This window comes from Delphinus delphis, chromosome 8 (assembly GCF_949987515.2).
Source record: "Delphinus delphis chromosome 8, mDelDel1.2, whole genome shotgun sequence".
NCBI lineage: Eukaryota > Metazoa > Chordata > Mammalia > Artiodactyla > Delphinidae > Delphinus > Delphinus delphis.
This window is the reverse complement of record NC_082690.1, coordinates 6,746,403-6,763,774: the sequence shown is the minus strand read 5'-3', so window position 1 is coordinate 6,763,774 and position 17,372 is coordinate 6,746,403. Positions and strand designations below refer to the sequence as shown.

The following is a 17,372-nucleotide window of genomic DNA, read 5'->3' as shown; positions in this document are numbered from 1 at the left end:
TGTGAATTCAGAGAAGCCAAGTGTTTCTACTCTGGTAGGAGGGGAGTAGGCAGGAGTGGGTGAGGAGTGAGAAGCAATGATGGGGAGAGGAGAGTCGGGGGCAACGAAACGATTATCCTCCTGACACAGGGATCCTTACGTGCTTGTTCAGCATTTGTTGTCCAAATCTGAAAATGAGGATGGAACATTTCATTTGGGAAATTGCCCCGTGAGTACGTGCTTCTTCTCAGAGGCATAACTCAGAACTGACAGCCAGCCGATGGCTTGGGGTTGGGCCAGGGCCCGCCTAGCCACACAGTTGTCTCATCATCATATATATTATGATGATATATATTAATGATGCAATAAAGAGTTGCACCATCCCGGGTCACAGAAGATCACTATTATCCTATTAAGATGCAGTAATAGTGTTCATGCAGCCCAGTGCAGGAGGCGTGTGCACTTGAAGTGAGCAGGCAATGGGGACGCAGAGTTCAAGGTAGAAGAGCGGTCAGAAAGCCACCCCAGGGCTCCGCACGGGCTCATTCTGGGCTGGCTCAGTGCCTCAGTTTCTGCCATTGATAAAATAGACCCTCCTCCCCTGTGTGTGGGGAAGAGGGGTTGATTAAGGAGTATTAGTGTAATGCCTTGAGGAGATCAAGGTGAGGTGAACAAGCACAGACTCCACATGAGGGAAGCTGTTAAGTGTCAGGGTCATTTCGTACTTTTCTAGACGACTAGACCCCAGGGAGGCCAAACCTGGATGGCCAGCTCTCTTCCTGCTGCCACGAGATAAGGATGGCATTTACATCTGTGCACAGAAGAGAAGAAATCGGAAGAACAATCTCCTGTGACATGTGAAAATGATATGAAGTCCAGATATTGGTGTCCACGAAGTTTTACTGGCGACAGCCACTCTCCTTTGTGTACATATGGAGTCATTTTGGCGGAGAGAGTGTGGCCCACCGGGCCTGAAATATTTACTGTCTGGCCCTTCTCGGGAGAAGTTTACAGACCCTTGAACGAGACTGTTGGAAACAGGGTTCCTCGGCTGTGAAATGAGGTTGTTACTGATCCACAACATGTGATGTCATTCTCAGCCCCCAGATACCTCCTTTGTTGTGTCACAGATCGGGGTCTCTTGTCATCCGTGATGTGTGGAGGCGTGAAAGTCAGTTTGGTGGGGAATTTTACAAGGACTCTCTGAAATTGAGATCAGGCTCTTAGCTCTACGGAAACATTCCCAAACCTTTCTAGAAATAACACTAGATTTTTCTGCACAGAGAGAGGGGTGAAAAATATTTCCAGGAAGGTGGCTGGGATTCCACTGAATTTGGGGGACTTTTCTCTGCATTTCTAACCCTCCCTGGTTTTCCCAGAGGAAATCTGAGGATGACAACTGATGAGACATTGGGAGCATCAGAATTACTGACCTTTTTCCATTTGAGGTTTGGGTGACTTTTATATGCTTCTTCTTTGACTTTAATTTGTTTCCTGGCCCTTGAACGTTGTGTAATCACACAGGCCCATCCGGAAGGGTGTGCATCACTGGATAAAGCACTTATTGCTGGGGTGCTTTCTGCGGTGGAAATGCACATCTATATGTGCCTGTCAGAACTGTCACCTCGTGAGGGTCAGGGCTGCCAGGCCTATCGGGAAGGACCCAGCATGATTCTCTTGGTGCCTCTGTCCCATTCTCACTTTTGTTTAGGCACTTGGGAATGGGTAAGCCTTCAATATTTTCTATGGCAGCCCCTGAGTCATGAAGCGCTAGTTAAGTGGGAGATTGAAATTAATCTGACTTGGCGATAACTTCCTATTTGTTGTTGGGTTTCTCCAGCCACTAGGCTGAGAATCCTTTAGGTTTAGCCCTTCCCACTGGGATGGAGTGGAGAGGGGTAAGGACAAGAGGAAGGTAGAGTACCTTCAGAGGAAGAAGTGATTGATGTTGCAGGTAAAATTCTACCTCAAAGAGAAGTACGTGTGGGACACGCTACATCTGACTTTCTTTCAGAGTTGAAGTCACAAGACGACAATAATAACAATAATAAAATAAATATAAAAACAAATGAACATAACAGCAGACACTTACATAATACTTCCTCTGTACCAGGCACAGCTCTGAATGCCTTACATGAATTAACTTATTTAATTCCTACCCCAATCATATGAGGTACTATTATTCTTCTCATTTAATAGAGAAGAAAGCAGAAAGAAGTAGGGAGATAGACCTCTTCTTGGATGGAGAGTACAGAAAAGAAGAGGACAGGCAGTAACATTCTAAGTCATATACAGACTGACTACATGAAGGGAGAATCTCTGATCTCCATGATGCTAACGTGGAAAGACAAAAACCCTACGCAAAAGATACAGGAGGAAAAGCAGAGGAGAAGTCAAACCTTGTCACACGTAGGGAACGGTGTTGCCTCATTTGGAGCTTAGACACCTGAAGAATTACTTATTTTCAGAAGCATGGGATTGGGTACAGAGTAGATCTTCAGCAATATTAAAAATACTTTTTCTTGTATTACAACTCATTTGACTTTCCTTACCTAGTTCTTTACTTCTAGGCTATACGCCCCTAGAGTGGTGAGGACATGTTTGTTTTGTTTTGTTTTTTCCTAAGGAGCAGTAAAGTTCTTACACAGCTGGAGCCCTAGGGAATGTCTTGGTGCCTAAATTTGCCAAGTGAGTTAGTGGTGGATGAGGTTCACTATTTTATCCACTATGCTTCACTGCCTTAGGCATTGTTCCAGGCTGCGTGTGATTTAAATAAATTTCACCTGATTGTTAATATTTAAAAAAACTAAATGTTGGGTAGATAAAAATATTTATAAAATATATGTAGGATAAAAAGAATAACAATACAGAGGGGTTGGGGGAGGGATGGACTGGGAGTTTGGGGTTAACAGATGCAAACTATTATATATAGGATGGATAAACGACAAGGTCCTGCTGTACGGCACAGGGAACTATATTCAATATCCTGTGATAAACCATAATGGAAAAGAACATGAGAAGTATATATACACACACGTATAACTGAATCAGAAATTAACAGAAATTAACACAACATTGTAAATCAACTATACTTCAATACAACACAAAGAATAACAATACAGCGAACACCTGTGTACCCACCACTTGGTTTAAGAAAAAGGGCATTTAGTCTGAGTCTGCCTGTGCCCTTCCCTGGCACTGTCCTCAGCCCTTTGCCCATTAGAGGGAACCCACATCTCAGTTCTCTGTGCATAGCCTGCTTTTGTTTGGCGTTTTACTGTATGTTTGTATCTCTTAATCACATGTTGTTTAGCTCTGCTCGTTCTTGAACGTGACATAAATGTTATCATACTGCATGTATTTTTGTGACTTGCTTTTTCATGTAGCATCCAAGATTTGGAATCACATAGATTCCAAGAATCCCCTATGCTGTGTGTAGCTGCAATTTATTCATATTCATTGCTATATAGACTCCAGTGTATAAATACTACACAATGTATTTACCCACTCCATTGATGGACTTTCGGGTTGCTTCCAGTTCTTAGTATAGATATTGCTGCTTGAACATTCTTGTTAAATTCTTTTTTAAAAACCAGTGGCCAGGAGGACTTATTTAATTAGTTTTTCAATGAAAAAGCATAGTCTTAGAGCTTAATGAAAACTATAATGTCTATTCCTTGCACAGATAAATGTAATTTTCATTTGGGGGCACATACTACATATTAAATGGGTTTATTTATTTATTTTAGGATTTTTTTTTGACGTGGACCATTTTTAAAGTCTTTATTGAATTTGTTACAATATTGCTCCTGTTTCTTGTTTTGGTTTTTTGACCGCGAGGCATGTGGGGTCTTGGCTCCCTGACCAGGGATCGAACCCGCATCCCCTGCATTGGAAGGCAAAGACTTAACCACTGGACTGCCAGGGAAGTCCCCGGTGGGTTTATTTTTAATTGCCGTTTGGGTTAATTATTTTCCAGAATTGTCAATGATCTGTGTATTTTATTTTGTAAACAAATCGAAGGATTTATTGTAAAAATCACTGGCAAAAAACTCTGCCCAATTTTACAGTAAAGGCTTTGTAAATATTTTGATAAGCAAATTTGAAAATACTTAGTGTAAATTAGAACGTGAAGTACTTTCTTCTCTAAATTACACATTAGATAAGCTTTTGTCATCCAGAGCAACAAACAAACACTATTGCATTATGTAGCTCAGAGGGTCTTTGCCCACTCCTGTTTACTTGGAGACTAGAAAAGAAATTCTTAACATTTTCCAACTTAAAAAGATAGGCCTGAAAAAGCTTTTGAAATCACTTACAGAGTTGTGCAAAGGCACAGAGATTTAAAGCTGGTAAGGAACTAGAGTCCAGTCTGCTTTTTTGGACTGGAAAGAAGACCAAAGCTCAGAGTAATTAAATGACTTACCCACGATCACAGCGAGGCCCGTCAGCCTTTTGAATACAACTTCTCTAAAACAGCGATGTGATCTGTAGTTTCATTTCTAAATTAGAAGCCACCAGCTTCTTTTCATAAAAACATGTATATATATATTTGCTTCAATGTATCTTGAATTATTTAGTAACCTTCCAAAAAGAAAACCATGAACACAATCTATCATGACGATTTGAGGTTTGATTTTTCAAATTGCTTTTCTGCACCGTGTCCACTGCTGACCCTGGAGAGGTTTCCACTTGGTTCCCAGAGCCCGGTTTCTGGCAGTGAACAATATTCCCACTGTCTTGCACCCTGGCCGCTGAAGCTGTTGGAAGACAGACATAGAGCTCGAAGGATCCTGGGTCATGTCAACAGGTAATGGCCCAGGCCTGGCTCAGCAGCTGGTCCTGGGGCTTTCCCTCTTAAGGAAGCAGCAGCTTTGCAGGAGCAATCTTTTTATTTTATTATTTTTTTAACATCTTTATTGGAGTATAATTGCTTTACAATGGTGTGTTAGTTTCTGCTGTATAACAAAGTGAATCAGCTATATACATACGTATATCCCCATATCCCCTCCCTCTTGTGTCTCCCTCCCACCCTCCCTATCCCACCCCTCTAGGTGGTCACAAAGCACCGAGCTGATCTCCCTGTGCTATGCGGCTGCTTCCCACTAGCTATGTATTTTACATTTGGTAGTGTGTATATATCAGGCCTCGGTCGTGGGCAGTGAGTACCGTGCATTTGGGGCGGGGTGTGAGGCTTTTTGTGCTCCTGGAATCGCCCCAGCCCTCCCATCCCTTCCGCCCGTGCCGCCTCCAGCCCTCGCCCGCTGCCCCATCCTGAAATAGCCATGGCTCAGCACGGAAGAAATGTGCTCCTCTAATCCTAAGGAGCTGATGAGTCCTGCATTTGCCAAGGGGACGGGTTTTTACTTTCTTCTCCTTTCGGGAGAATCCCTGAAAGCTTAAAATCTGTTTTAAGAACCTGATAGGGGGCGTCTCTGGTGGCGCAGTGGTTGAGAGTCTGCCTGCCGATGCAGGGGACGAGGGTTCGTGCCCCGGTCCGGGAAGATCCACATACCATGGAGCGGCTGGGCCCGTGAGCCATGGCTGCTGAGCCTGCGCGTCCGGAGCCTGTGCTCCGCAACGGGAGAGGCCACAGCAGTGAGAGGCCCGCGTACCACACACACACACAAAAAGAACCTGATAGGAACCTGGAGTCCCACCGTGGAGACTGATTTTCCACCTCTGCTCCTCTCTTGGTGACTCTGGAAAATCGTGGTCCTTTCCTGGGCCTCTCCTTTTCCATTGTGAAGTGGGGATAATAACACCGATACTCCTGGGTTTGCTGTAGAGATTGAATGATCTGAATGATCTGAATCCCCTGAATCTTATATGGACAAAGGATTTCACCTCTGAATTACATCTCAGAAAAAGAAAAAACAATCCTACGTGTTTCCTTATGTTTCTGCATCAAAGACAGGAACCCATCTGCCAGAGGCCAGAGTGGGAGTGGTGTCTGGATTCCCAGTCTGTCCAGCCCCGTCACACACCAGCCGCCCCCTCCCTGTGCCCCAGCAGTACGGGCTCAGTCGGGACAGTATGTTGAGACCTTGTGTCCGACTGCCCCTCCTGTGGGGCTCTGAGCTTCCATCGGGCAGAGATCGTGCCTTATTCCTCTGTGCTCAAGCATCTAGCATATTAGTGTCATATGGGAGGTGCTAAAAGCAGAGTAGCTTTACAAGTCACTGAACTGTTGAGATTTGTCTGTGCCTGGTGTTTCTTTACAGGACTTTTTTTTTTTACTGTAGTTAATAGGTTTCTCTCTCACTCAATCTTCCCTTGCTTCCTCCACACCACTGACCTTTCTCCCCTTCTGGGGACCACCCCGATCCTACACCTGTGGTTTTCAAATGTAGCTGCTCCTTTCCATACCCACTTTTTTTTTTTTTTGGTCTAATTATTTATAATATGCAGCTTGACACATCTAGGTAATAGACTTCATTATCTGGAATGGCCTGCTCCAGCGTGAGAATCCTTAAGTGGAAGGCCTTATTTACCTATTTTAAAGTGTCCGCTGTTTTGTTTTTTTTTGTTGTTGTTGTTTTTAATTCTCTCAGTTCCTCTTGATTGTACTTTACCATGAGGGATAACGGTTCATTTCAAGTTAATCTGTGAGACTGAAGTGTAACCTGTTTGGTGGGGGACCGGAGTTGAATGGCAGCTGTTAAACAGTGCATAGCACCTCCTCACAAAGGCTTAAACATGAAAAAGGAGTCGGAATAGTAGAATATGCTGGAGTTTGGTGAGGACGGTGAGTGCTACAGGACATGGGATGTGCACGTACAGTTGCAGACAATGACTGCGCTTCCAAAGACAGGGCTCCTGAACCTTCAGCCCCAGAAGAAGGGCTGCTGGAATTACCAGCAGGGTTCCAGTACAGCTCATGGACCTTTATTTACGCTGTGTCATCACACACCACCTGTTCCTTTCTTCCTTAAAGTTCCCTATGATAGAGACATACAGATTTGCCCCCTTCATGAACCATAAAGTTGATGATCAGGATAACTGCAAAACCTTTTAAAACTTTCAGAGATGAAAAGTGATAAGAAATTGAAAGACGTTAAGTCACCTAATGAACATAACTGGCATTAAGCATCTTCTCATGAAAGAATCTGGCCTAAGCTAGTGGATATGGGAAAATGCCCGAAAAATGTTGAAAGCATCATTTAAGAGTGCAGACCCATTTGGAAATAAAAATTATTTTTATTATTTAAATTAATTATTTTTGGCTGGCGTTGGGTCTTTGTTGCTGCACGCAGGCTTTCTCTAGTTGCGGCGAGCTGGGGCTACTCTTCGTTGTGGTGCATGGGCTTCTCATTGCGGTGGCTTCTCTTGTTGCAGAGCAGGGGCTCTAGGCATGCGGGCTTCAGTAGTTGTGGCATGCGGGCTCAGTAGCTGTGGCTCCCGGGTTCTAGAGCGCAGGCTCAGTAGTCGTGGCGCATGGGCTTAGTTGCTCCGTGGCATGTGGGATCTTCCCGGACCAGGGATCGAACCCATGTCCCCTGCACTGGCAGGCGGATTCTTAACCACTGCACCACCAGGGAATCCCTTTTAGTATTTTTTTTAATTGAAGTATAGTTGATTTACAATGTTGTGTTAATTTCTGCTGTACAGTGAAGTGATTCAGTTATACTTATATATAATTTCTTTTTTATATTCTTTTCCATTATGGTTTATCCCAGGATATTGAATATAGTTTCCTGTGCTATGCAGTAGGACCTTGTTGTTTATCCATCCTGTCTATGGATAGGATGCATCTGCTAACCCCAAGGATAATTTTTTTTTTTTTTTTTTTTTTTTTTTTGCGGTATGCGGGCCTCTCACTGTTGTGGCCTCTCCCGTTGCGGAGCACAGGCTCCAGACGCGCAGGCTTAGCGGCCATGACTCACAGGCCCAGCCGCTCCGCGGCATGTGGGATCCTCCCGGACCAGGGCACAAACTCGTGTCCCCTGCATCGGCAGGCGGACTCCCAACCCATGTGCCACCAGGGAAGCCCCAGGGCCCCTAATTTTCACTGTAGCGTCTCTAAATGATTCACTCTGACAATGTGGCTTCGTTTTCCACATTATTAACTTAAAAACTTCATAGGAAGCAAATTGAACCTTAGCTGATATTTAACCTTATTATCAAAAGACTTAACTAGTCCTTATTATGCTGACACCGGTCTCCTAAAATAAAATAGCTCTGACCTTATAAGGTTTAAATGTTTCATTGTAATATGACATTTCAGGTTCCTGGGAATAATTGCTGTGCTATTTTATTTTAATTGCCATGTATAGCATATCATGGAATGGAGAATTCTTCCATCAAACTTGAACTATCAGATACACCTATGGTAATAAATCTTGGAATTAAAAAAAAAAAAGAATTAGCCAGGGGAATAAGAGTCCCAGGGTGAGTCTGGGGGCATCCTGGGAAGAGGGGAAATATGATCAAAGATGAGGTGGCTTCGGGCTTCCCTGGTGGCACAGTGGTTGAGAGTCCGCCTGCCGATGCAGGGGACACGGGTTCGTGCCCCGGTCCGGGAGGATCCCACATGCCGCGGAGCGGCTGGGCCCGTGAGCCATGGCCGCTGAGCCTGCACGTCCGGAGCCTGTGCTCCGCAACAGGAGAGGCCACAACAGTGAGAGGCCCGTGTACCGCAAAAAAAAAAAAAAAACAGATGAGGTGGCTTGATACAGCATAGTGTGCATCTGGGAACTGCAGGCATCTCCATAGTAACAGGGTGTGAAGTGCAGAGAGCAAGTGCTGAGAGGCGGGGTCAGAAAGGAAGGGGCGCACGCCACAGGGGTTTCCTTCTGTAGGCTCTGGAGAGTCCCTGCCTGGGTCCAAGCAAGGAAATAACAATTGGATGTGGGTTTGAGGAGAATCACTATGGGGATGACTTTGACAGGGACAAGACTGAAGGTAGGAGAACCAGTTAGGAGGCTCTTGCCATCATCCAGGGAAAAGATGACGAGCTAGGACAGTGGTGGGATTGGGTCAAGGATGGAGCCTTGGGGAATCCCAGTGTTTAACGGGCAGGAGAAAATCAGGAGCCTAAGCAAAACCCTGGTCAGGGAGATAGAAGAAAGAATCAGCAAAGAGTGTCAAGAAGAGAATTTCAGAAGGAATGAGTCTGAGGGATCCAGTTGATTAAAGGCTGAGAAGTGTCCAGAGTGGTGGTCTGTGACCTGGCAGTGCCAGCAGTATCTGGGAGCAGGTTACGAAAGCAAACTCATGACCCACACTTCAGAGACACAGTCTAAATGTGGAGATGGTTGTCGATGACCTGGACAGATCATTTTCATTGGAATGGCTGGGACAGAATCAACACTGCAGACAATTTGGGAGTTGATATAAAATGAGAAAGTGGAGATAATATCGCCTTGCAAGAAACTTGGACAAGATAGGAAAGCAAAATTGTTAGAGATGGATGTAAGTCAAGAGGACACATTTCTTAGCATTGGCCAAGACTTGAGCACCTGTTTTTCGGTTTAAAGGAAAGTAGGAAGATTGAGGTTTATGATAAGGAGGTGGATAAAGAACAAACAAATATGTAGAAGACATAAATATCCTTCCATAGAAGTATATGAATAAATGTAAATTATTGTAGTGTGGGATGGAGTGAAATGGTTGCTGCCCTGGGGTTGTGAGGCTTGGAGTTTAGATCTGGCTCTGTTTTTCAAGGTTTCTTTGAGAAACCTTGTGTATTCATAATACATTGTGTATTAATAATAGCCCACAGCTTTCTTTTTTTAACATCTTTATTGGAGTATAATTGCTTTACAGTTGTGTGTTAGTTTCTGCTGTATAACAAAGTGAATCAGCTATACATATACATATATCTCCATATCTCCTCCCTCTTGCGTCTCCCTCCCACCCTCCCTATCCCACCCCTCTAGGTGGTCACAAAGCACTGAGCTGATCTCCCTGTGCCATGCGGCTGCTTCCCACTAGCTGTCTATTTTACATTTGGTAGTGTGTATATGTTCATGCCACTCTCTCACTCCGTCCCAGCTTACCCTCCCCCCTCCCCGTGTCCTCAAGTCTATTTTCTACGTCTAGCCCACAGCTTTTTAAGGCACAGACCTGGTTTGAATTCTGAGTCCCTCACCATTAAGTGTGTAAATGTGGGCAAATTATTTAGACACTTTTTTTTTTTTGCGGTACGCGGGCCCCCCACTGTTGTGGCCTCTCCCGTTGCCAAGCACAGGCTCCAGACGCGCAGGCTCAGCGGCCATGGCCCACAGGCCCAGCTGCTCCGTGGCATGTGGATCTTCCCGGACCGGGGCACGAACCCGCGTCCCCTGCATCGGCAGGCAGACTCTCAACTGCTGTGCCACCAGGGAAGCCCTATTTAGACATTCTTAACGCTTGTTTCTTCGTTTCTAGAAAAGGCATAGTAATACACACTATGGTGGGTGAACATGGCGATTAAATAATAGAGTGTGTATGAAAACTCTTGGGTGTCCCATGCTAGCATAGATGGGATAAGCACTCAACAACCGTATGAAGGAATGTCTAAGGGAGTTGATGTAAAAATCAGCACATGACCAGGCAGGCTGTTTAATATTGGAATGTTGCTATTTTCCCATCTGTGGAAAAGGGCGAATAGTAGTGCCCTTTCATTTACAGGATTTTATAAAGAGAAAACGGAGCTATTTATGAAACACTTTTATGACATTTGATGTTTCAGAAGTGAAAGGAAACATTTCGCAGTACTGAGAATTAACTGGCTGGTTACCTCCTTCTGTAACAGTTTCCTGGTAGATCCTTTAAAAGAGAAATCAATTAATCAGTCAGCAGTTGCTCATCAAATGTCTAACGTATGTAAGAGAACATTCTAGACACTGAGGGAGATCCAAAACAAACAACAGCGAGAACCCACGGGGAGCTTAAAGTCTAACAAAAGACAGGACACTGCAGGAAGGAAGTGATTCTGGCCACGTCAGGAGCTCCACTGGTTCACAGTAAAGAACTTGTTTAGAGGAGGAGGATGGCGTTTGCAAATCACTTCTTTTTGCAACTGCACGGTGTTTGGAGAAATTAGCAGCTGCTAAGACCAGTGGTATCCTTGGAATAATTGCGTCCCTTGAGCTGCGATGGCCTCCCTGGCAGCTCCATGGCTTTGCGGAGCTCTGAGCCCAGTGGCTTCCTCAGCCTCTTTATGTTTCGTAGTTAGCAATGAGCTGGTTTGGAATGGTGGTCACTGTTGGTCGATTCCTTTGAAATTTCTTCCTTTCCACTACTTCTTACCTACAGAATAGGTGGTGGGAGAAATAGGCGTGGCTATAACAGGACGTTGTTGCAAACTTCATGTTTATCGTGGTAATGGGGTGATTGCTGCCTTGTCGTCTTGGCCATCCTTGAAGGCTGTGTGAAATTTGGATCTCCCTCGCAACTGTTATTCCCAGTTCATCCACCAGGCTGCTGCTGGTTTCTCAAGCTTCAGCCTCCCAGGTGGCAGCCTCCATTCTTGGACCACCATTTCCCAACCTGTCCCCCCACCTTTGGTCACAGTGCTCACTCAGCACGAGTATTTCTCAAGCTGGTGGTGATGAGTCCATCTTATGTTTCCCGTATAACTGACTGGCATTTCCTTTTGTAGAACTGATATGGAACTGTGGGTGCCGGATGTGAAAGCAGGAACTTAGCCTCCATCCCTGTTTCTTGCTGAGATCGTTCATGATTGCTTCCACTGCAAGTGGATTTTGGATCAAATGGAAATTTGTACTATTCTGTAGGCAACAAAAGGTCAGTAGGGGTAAGGACAGCATCAGAACAAGGGATGTGATGCTGAACCAGGAACCCATTCTTTTTCTTTTAAATTGAAGTATAGGTGGTTTACAATGTTGTATTAATTTCTGCCATACAGCAAAGTGACTTAGTTATACACATATATACATCCTTTTTCATGTTCTTTTCCGTTATGGTTTATCCCAGGCTATTGAATATAGCTCCCTGTGCTATGCAGTAGGACCTTGTTGTTTATCCATCCGAAACATACCAGTTTGCATCTGCTGATCCCACAATCCCACTCCATCCCTCCCCCACCTCCCCTCCCCCACCTCCCCTCCCCCACCTCCCCTCCCCCTCGGCAACCAAACGTCTGCAGGAAGCTGTCCTAAACAACGATTTGATCGAAGCTTCCATGAAAGATTATCTAGTGTCCATTTCACCCTGCAATTTTTCTGAAGGAGAACTGTTGAGACTCACAGCCACACCTGCTGACACAGCCATTTTTGTTGCACTTCTGACTGCTCTTGTCACATCCTGAAGGAAACCCAGATCGGAGGGGTCATCGCAGGAGGCTGCAGGCTCACCTGGGGAACAATGCCCTATTCACAGGTTACAAGGGCAGGCCTGTCTCATGAGCCAACCAAAATGGTGCCGGGAATAGATGTCACTCTTCTTGTCTTGCTTCAGGTGATGAGAACCAATTAAGAGGGTGACACATAGCAGAGATGGGGAAGGAAAACACAGAGGGTGTCGATTTGTTTCCCTTGGCCCAAGAGAGAGAGCAAGCATTTGCCATCTGCCTGCTTCCCAAGTGCCCTTGTGAACTGCTGGATACCTTCAGCTTGTCGGCTGACCTTTCCGGGCTCCTCTCCCCCTTGGTTCATAAAACAACCGAGATGCTACCTGCTCAGTGAGAGTCACGTTGTCTTAATGAACCCGGTGGGAAATGCTTTTCTCTTTGGAGAGCCTAGCTGTTATTGCACGTTTCCTTCCCAGGAGCACGCAGAGCCTGTCCATTTGGTGTGAGCCGTGGAAGGAGGAGGCCACCAGGTGCCCTCCGGAGCTTTCAGTGGGGGAGCCATTCGGGGGGCACCAGGCTTGTTTTGATCTTCGCTCAGATGGGAGGCTTTAGTGGAATCCCCTCTCAGGCTGGGAAGGGGACTCTTTGATCTCCCTTTGCCTAATAGGCAGAACCCTCTTCTCTGTTTCCTCTAAGGACAAAAATAAACAGAGAAGCTGAGTTTGTGAACAGCTGTATAAACAATGCAATTTGGAAGTATGCAAAAAATATGTGGGTTATATATACATTCGTACGTATATCCTCTTGATCTGGTCTTGCATCCTTGTGACCACTGCTTGATCTGAGAGAGATTTCCATCGGATACAGTAAAATCCAGTCCCTTAATGCTTCGAAGGGTTTAAGGCCTCAGAGCATTTGGGCAGAAGCATTTTTCTCCCCTGGACATGCAGCAGTTCTGAGACATTCCAACTGCAGTGTTTACAAGTATAATAAGACAGCCCTCCTTAATATGCCAAAGGCAGTCTACTCACACTCTAGAGGGTAGGTAACTTGATTGTCCAGTAGAGGTGATTAAGTTTCCACTTAGATGATAGAGTCTGCAAGTCTGAAACCAAATTCATCTTCTTTTCTGTGCCCCTCCCTCCCAAGGAGGTCTTTCTTTTGACACCTGTCACTTCTTTAATGGGATCACCATTTGCCTGCTGACAGGCACAAAGCTCTGGAGTGCCCTAGATTTGTCTCCTTTGTTCCCAACCTCGGAGCGGTCTCCGAAAATTTTCTCTTTAGTCTGTCTCTTCCTTGACACTATGAGTTCAGGCCGTGGACCTGACCAGGACTAATGAAACAGTTTCCTAACTGATAATATAACTTAACATTTAAAGATGATACATAAAATTGTTTGGATAATAATATGATAGGATAGAAAGCTCACACACACCCTTTAGACGCTTGGGGGAATAGAGAAGAAACAATGACTTTCAAAAGATTGCAGAGGTTAAACGTTTAGAAACTGTTTCACAGGGCTTCCCCGTTGGCGCAGTGGTTGAGAGTCCGCCTGCCGATGCAGGGGACTCGGGTTTGTGCCCCGGTCCGGGAAGATCCCACATGCCGTGGAGCAGCTGGGCCCGTTGAGCCATGGCCGCTGAGCCTGCACGTCCGGAGCCTGTGCTCCGCAACGGGAGAGGCCACAACAGTGAGAGGCCCGCGTGCCGCAAAAAAAAACAAAAAAAACCTTTTTCACAGTCTAACATTGGTCTCTGGTTATTTTCTGTGGCTTTTCCTCCCTGACCTGTCCTGCAAGTTTTTGTCTTTATACCTGTGTCACAATGCTCCCTCTGCCTAGAATACTTGCATTCATTCCTTCCTTCTGCCCATCAAAATCCTCTCTGTTAATCAGAGTGGCTCACGGCCATGTCCTTCCAGAACATTCCAGGCAGAAGTCTTCACTCCCTTTACTGAATTTCTAGAACTTGTATATATATATATATATATATATATATATATTTTTTTTTTTTTTTTTTTTTTTTCTTTTTTGCGGTACGCAGGCGTCTCACTGTTGTGGCCTCTCCCATTGTGGAGCACAGGCTCCGGATGCGCAGGCTCAGCGGCCATGGCTCACGGGCCTAGCCGCTCCGCGGCATGTGGGATCTTCCCGGACTGGGAAACGAACCCGTGTCCCCTGCGTTGGCAGGCGGACTCTCAACCACTGTGCCACCAGGGAAACCCTAGAACTTGTATATTCTTTATTCCACGTTTAATTGAATACCTTGCTTTATAGGTTCCTGTGTATACTTCTTACCTGTCTCCCTACTAAGTTATGGATTCCTGGACAAGAGGGGTTTTTATTTTATTTATTGTGTTTTTTTAATTGAAGTATAGTTGATTTGCAATATTGTGTTAGTTTCAGGTGTGTAGCAAAGTGATTCGGTTATATATGTATATTTTTGAAATTATTTTCCATTATAGGTTACTATAAGTTATTGAATATAGTTCCCTGTGCTGTACAGTAAGTCCTTGTTGCTTATCTGTTTTATGTATAGTGGTATCTGTTAATCCCATACTCCTAATTTACCCCTCCTCTCCCTCCCTTTCCCCTTTGGTAACTATAAGTTTGTTTTCTATGTCTGTAAGTCCGTTTCTGTTTTGTATATAGGTTCATTGGTATTATTTTGTCGATTACACATATAAGTGATATCGTATAATATTTGTCTTGCCTGACTTATTTCACTTAATATGATGATTTCTAGGTCCATGCTTGTTGCCATAAATGGCATTATTTCATTCTTTCTTTGGCTGAGTAATACCCCATTGTATCTATGTACCACATCTTCTTAAACTAGTCATCTGTTGATGGAAGTTTTTTTCCCTTAAACGTATTTGTTACCTACAGAGCATAGCATGGTGCCCTGCATAAGGTAACTCCTAAATAAATACTTTAAAAACAGAGGGACGGTACCAACCATGATGACCACACATTCATCTAATATCCCTTGTGTGTGGGGCAGGTAGGGATAAATTGGAAGATTGGGATTGACATATACACGCTACTATATATAAAACAAATAACTAATAAGGATCTACTGTATAGCACAGGGAACTCTCCTCAATATTCTGTAATGGCCTATATGGGAAAAGAATCTAAAAAAGAGTGGATATATGTGTACGTATAACTGAGTCACTTGCTGTACACCTGAAACTAACACAACATTGTAAATCAACTGTACTCCAATAAAAATTAATTTAAAATACAATTAAAAAATAATATTATTTTCGTGCCCATCATTTTGTGCCCTTGTGCCTGCCCATCATTTCTTTTTCCAACTTTATTGAGATGTGGCTTTTTCCCCTCCAAGAGCTCATAGCCTGATTCAATTAGCAAGTCTTGCTACAACATTGTTTCTAATTACCCTGTTCCCATCACCCTCTCCTGGAGAGTGAAGTCTCCTTTAAAGGAGACTTTAAAAACTGCTTTCAACAGTTGGGCCCAACGCTCTGCAGTGGTCTGTGTTTAGCACTTCTATTAAGGAAGCCTTGGCTTGGCTCTCTTTGAAATGTGATCAACTCACACCCCCCCTTTCACCCATCCACACTCCACAAACAGCTGATAAATCAGATGTTTTCCATGTTACATGTATTTAATTCATTGATTCATTCAGTAAACTTTGAGTATCCACTAAATATTCAGTACTCTACCAGGTGCTGTCTCTAAGATACAGCTTGGGACTAAGATGCAGTTCTGAAATTGAGCTCTGTTTAGTAGGAAAGACATAGATAAACAGAAATTACCAATAGAGTGCGACAGTGCTGTGATAGACATGTTTGCAAGATGTTACACGAAGGAGGCGCATTTAACCAACCTCTTGGAATGGAAGAGGGTTGGGGGGAGGGCAGAGAAGGATTCCTGGAGGATCTGGTACCTCCGTGAAAGCTTGGAGCATTAAAAAAAGTTAACCAGGCGAAGGAGGAGAACCAGGCAGACAGAACAGCCTTCCTAAGAGCTGGGGTGTGAGAAGGCCGGGGGTGTTTGGAGGACTGACCAGAACAGGTTCCATGATGAGTGAGGAAGCTGCAGAGGTGGGCAGGGCTTTGCACGCTGTGCTAGAGAGATTGGATTTTGTCCTGAAAAGCCATTGATCTGTATATTTATATCTGTTGATTTTAGCCCATGCCAAGCTTTACAAATTCTGATGATGTCATGCAATTATTACTTTGTTGTGACATGAGAGGGTTTGACAAGAATACCTTTTCTGTTTCCAGACAAATTGTGGATTAAAATGTTGGAAAAGGAATAATAAAACAAGGACGGAGGCCCCTAACATGAAGGTAGCCGTTGAACAGCGCCGAACACGGGCGGTCGGCAAGCAGCGTGCAGGCCTTGCAGAGCCTGCTGCACCCGCCCGACCTGGCTTTTCCCGCCTCCCCAGAGCCCCGCTCTGCTTCATGCACATCCTCTTTGCTGTTCCTGGAATGTGCTAATAAGCTTTTCCCCGCTCTGGTCCTTCGCCTCTGTCATTCCACATCCGGAAACACTCGTTCTTTCTATGGCTGGTTCGTCTCACCCTTCAGATTTCTTCTAAAAGGTCTCCTCTTCAGAGACTGTATCTCAGCCCTCATTACCCCCAAACCTCACCTAGATATTCTCCACCACTCAACCTGAATACTTCTTTCATAGTACTTATTGTAAGTATGATTATATATTCATTTATTGTATTATTTGTTCATCCATGTGCTGTCTCTCTAGACTGTAAGCTTTCTGAGAGGAGAGACCATGTCTCTTCTGTCTACCACAAGTGCTCAGGAAATATTTAGGTGCTGTTTTGTTTTGGTTTTTTTTGCGGTACACGGGCCTCTCACTGTTGCGGCCTCTCCCGTTGCGGAGCACAGGCTCCGGACGCGCAGGCTCAGCAGCCATGGCTCACGGGCCCAGCTGCTCCACGGCATGTGGGATCTTCCCGGACCGGGGCACAAACCCGAGTCCCCTGCGTCGGCAGGCGGACTCTCAACCACTGCGCCACCAGGGAAGCCCCTGTTTTTTTAAAATTTATTTTTTGGCCATGTGGGATCTTAGTTCCCCGATCAGGGGTCGAACCCGTGTCCCCTGCAGTGGGAGCGTGGAGTCTTAACCACTGGACTACCAGGTAACTCCCTATTTAGG

General features: G+C 44.8%; 1 protein-coding gene across 1 annotated transcript in view; it reads left to right on the top strand.

Annotated features, from left to right (window-relative positions):
- BARX2 (BARX homeobox 2) overlaps positions 1-17,372 on the top strand; it is a 65,910-nt gene that overhangs the window by 14,797 nt on the left and 33,741 nt on the right. The window lies entirely within an intron of this gene.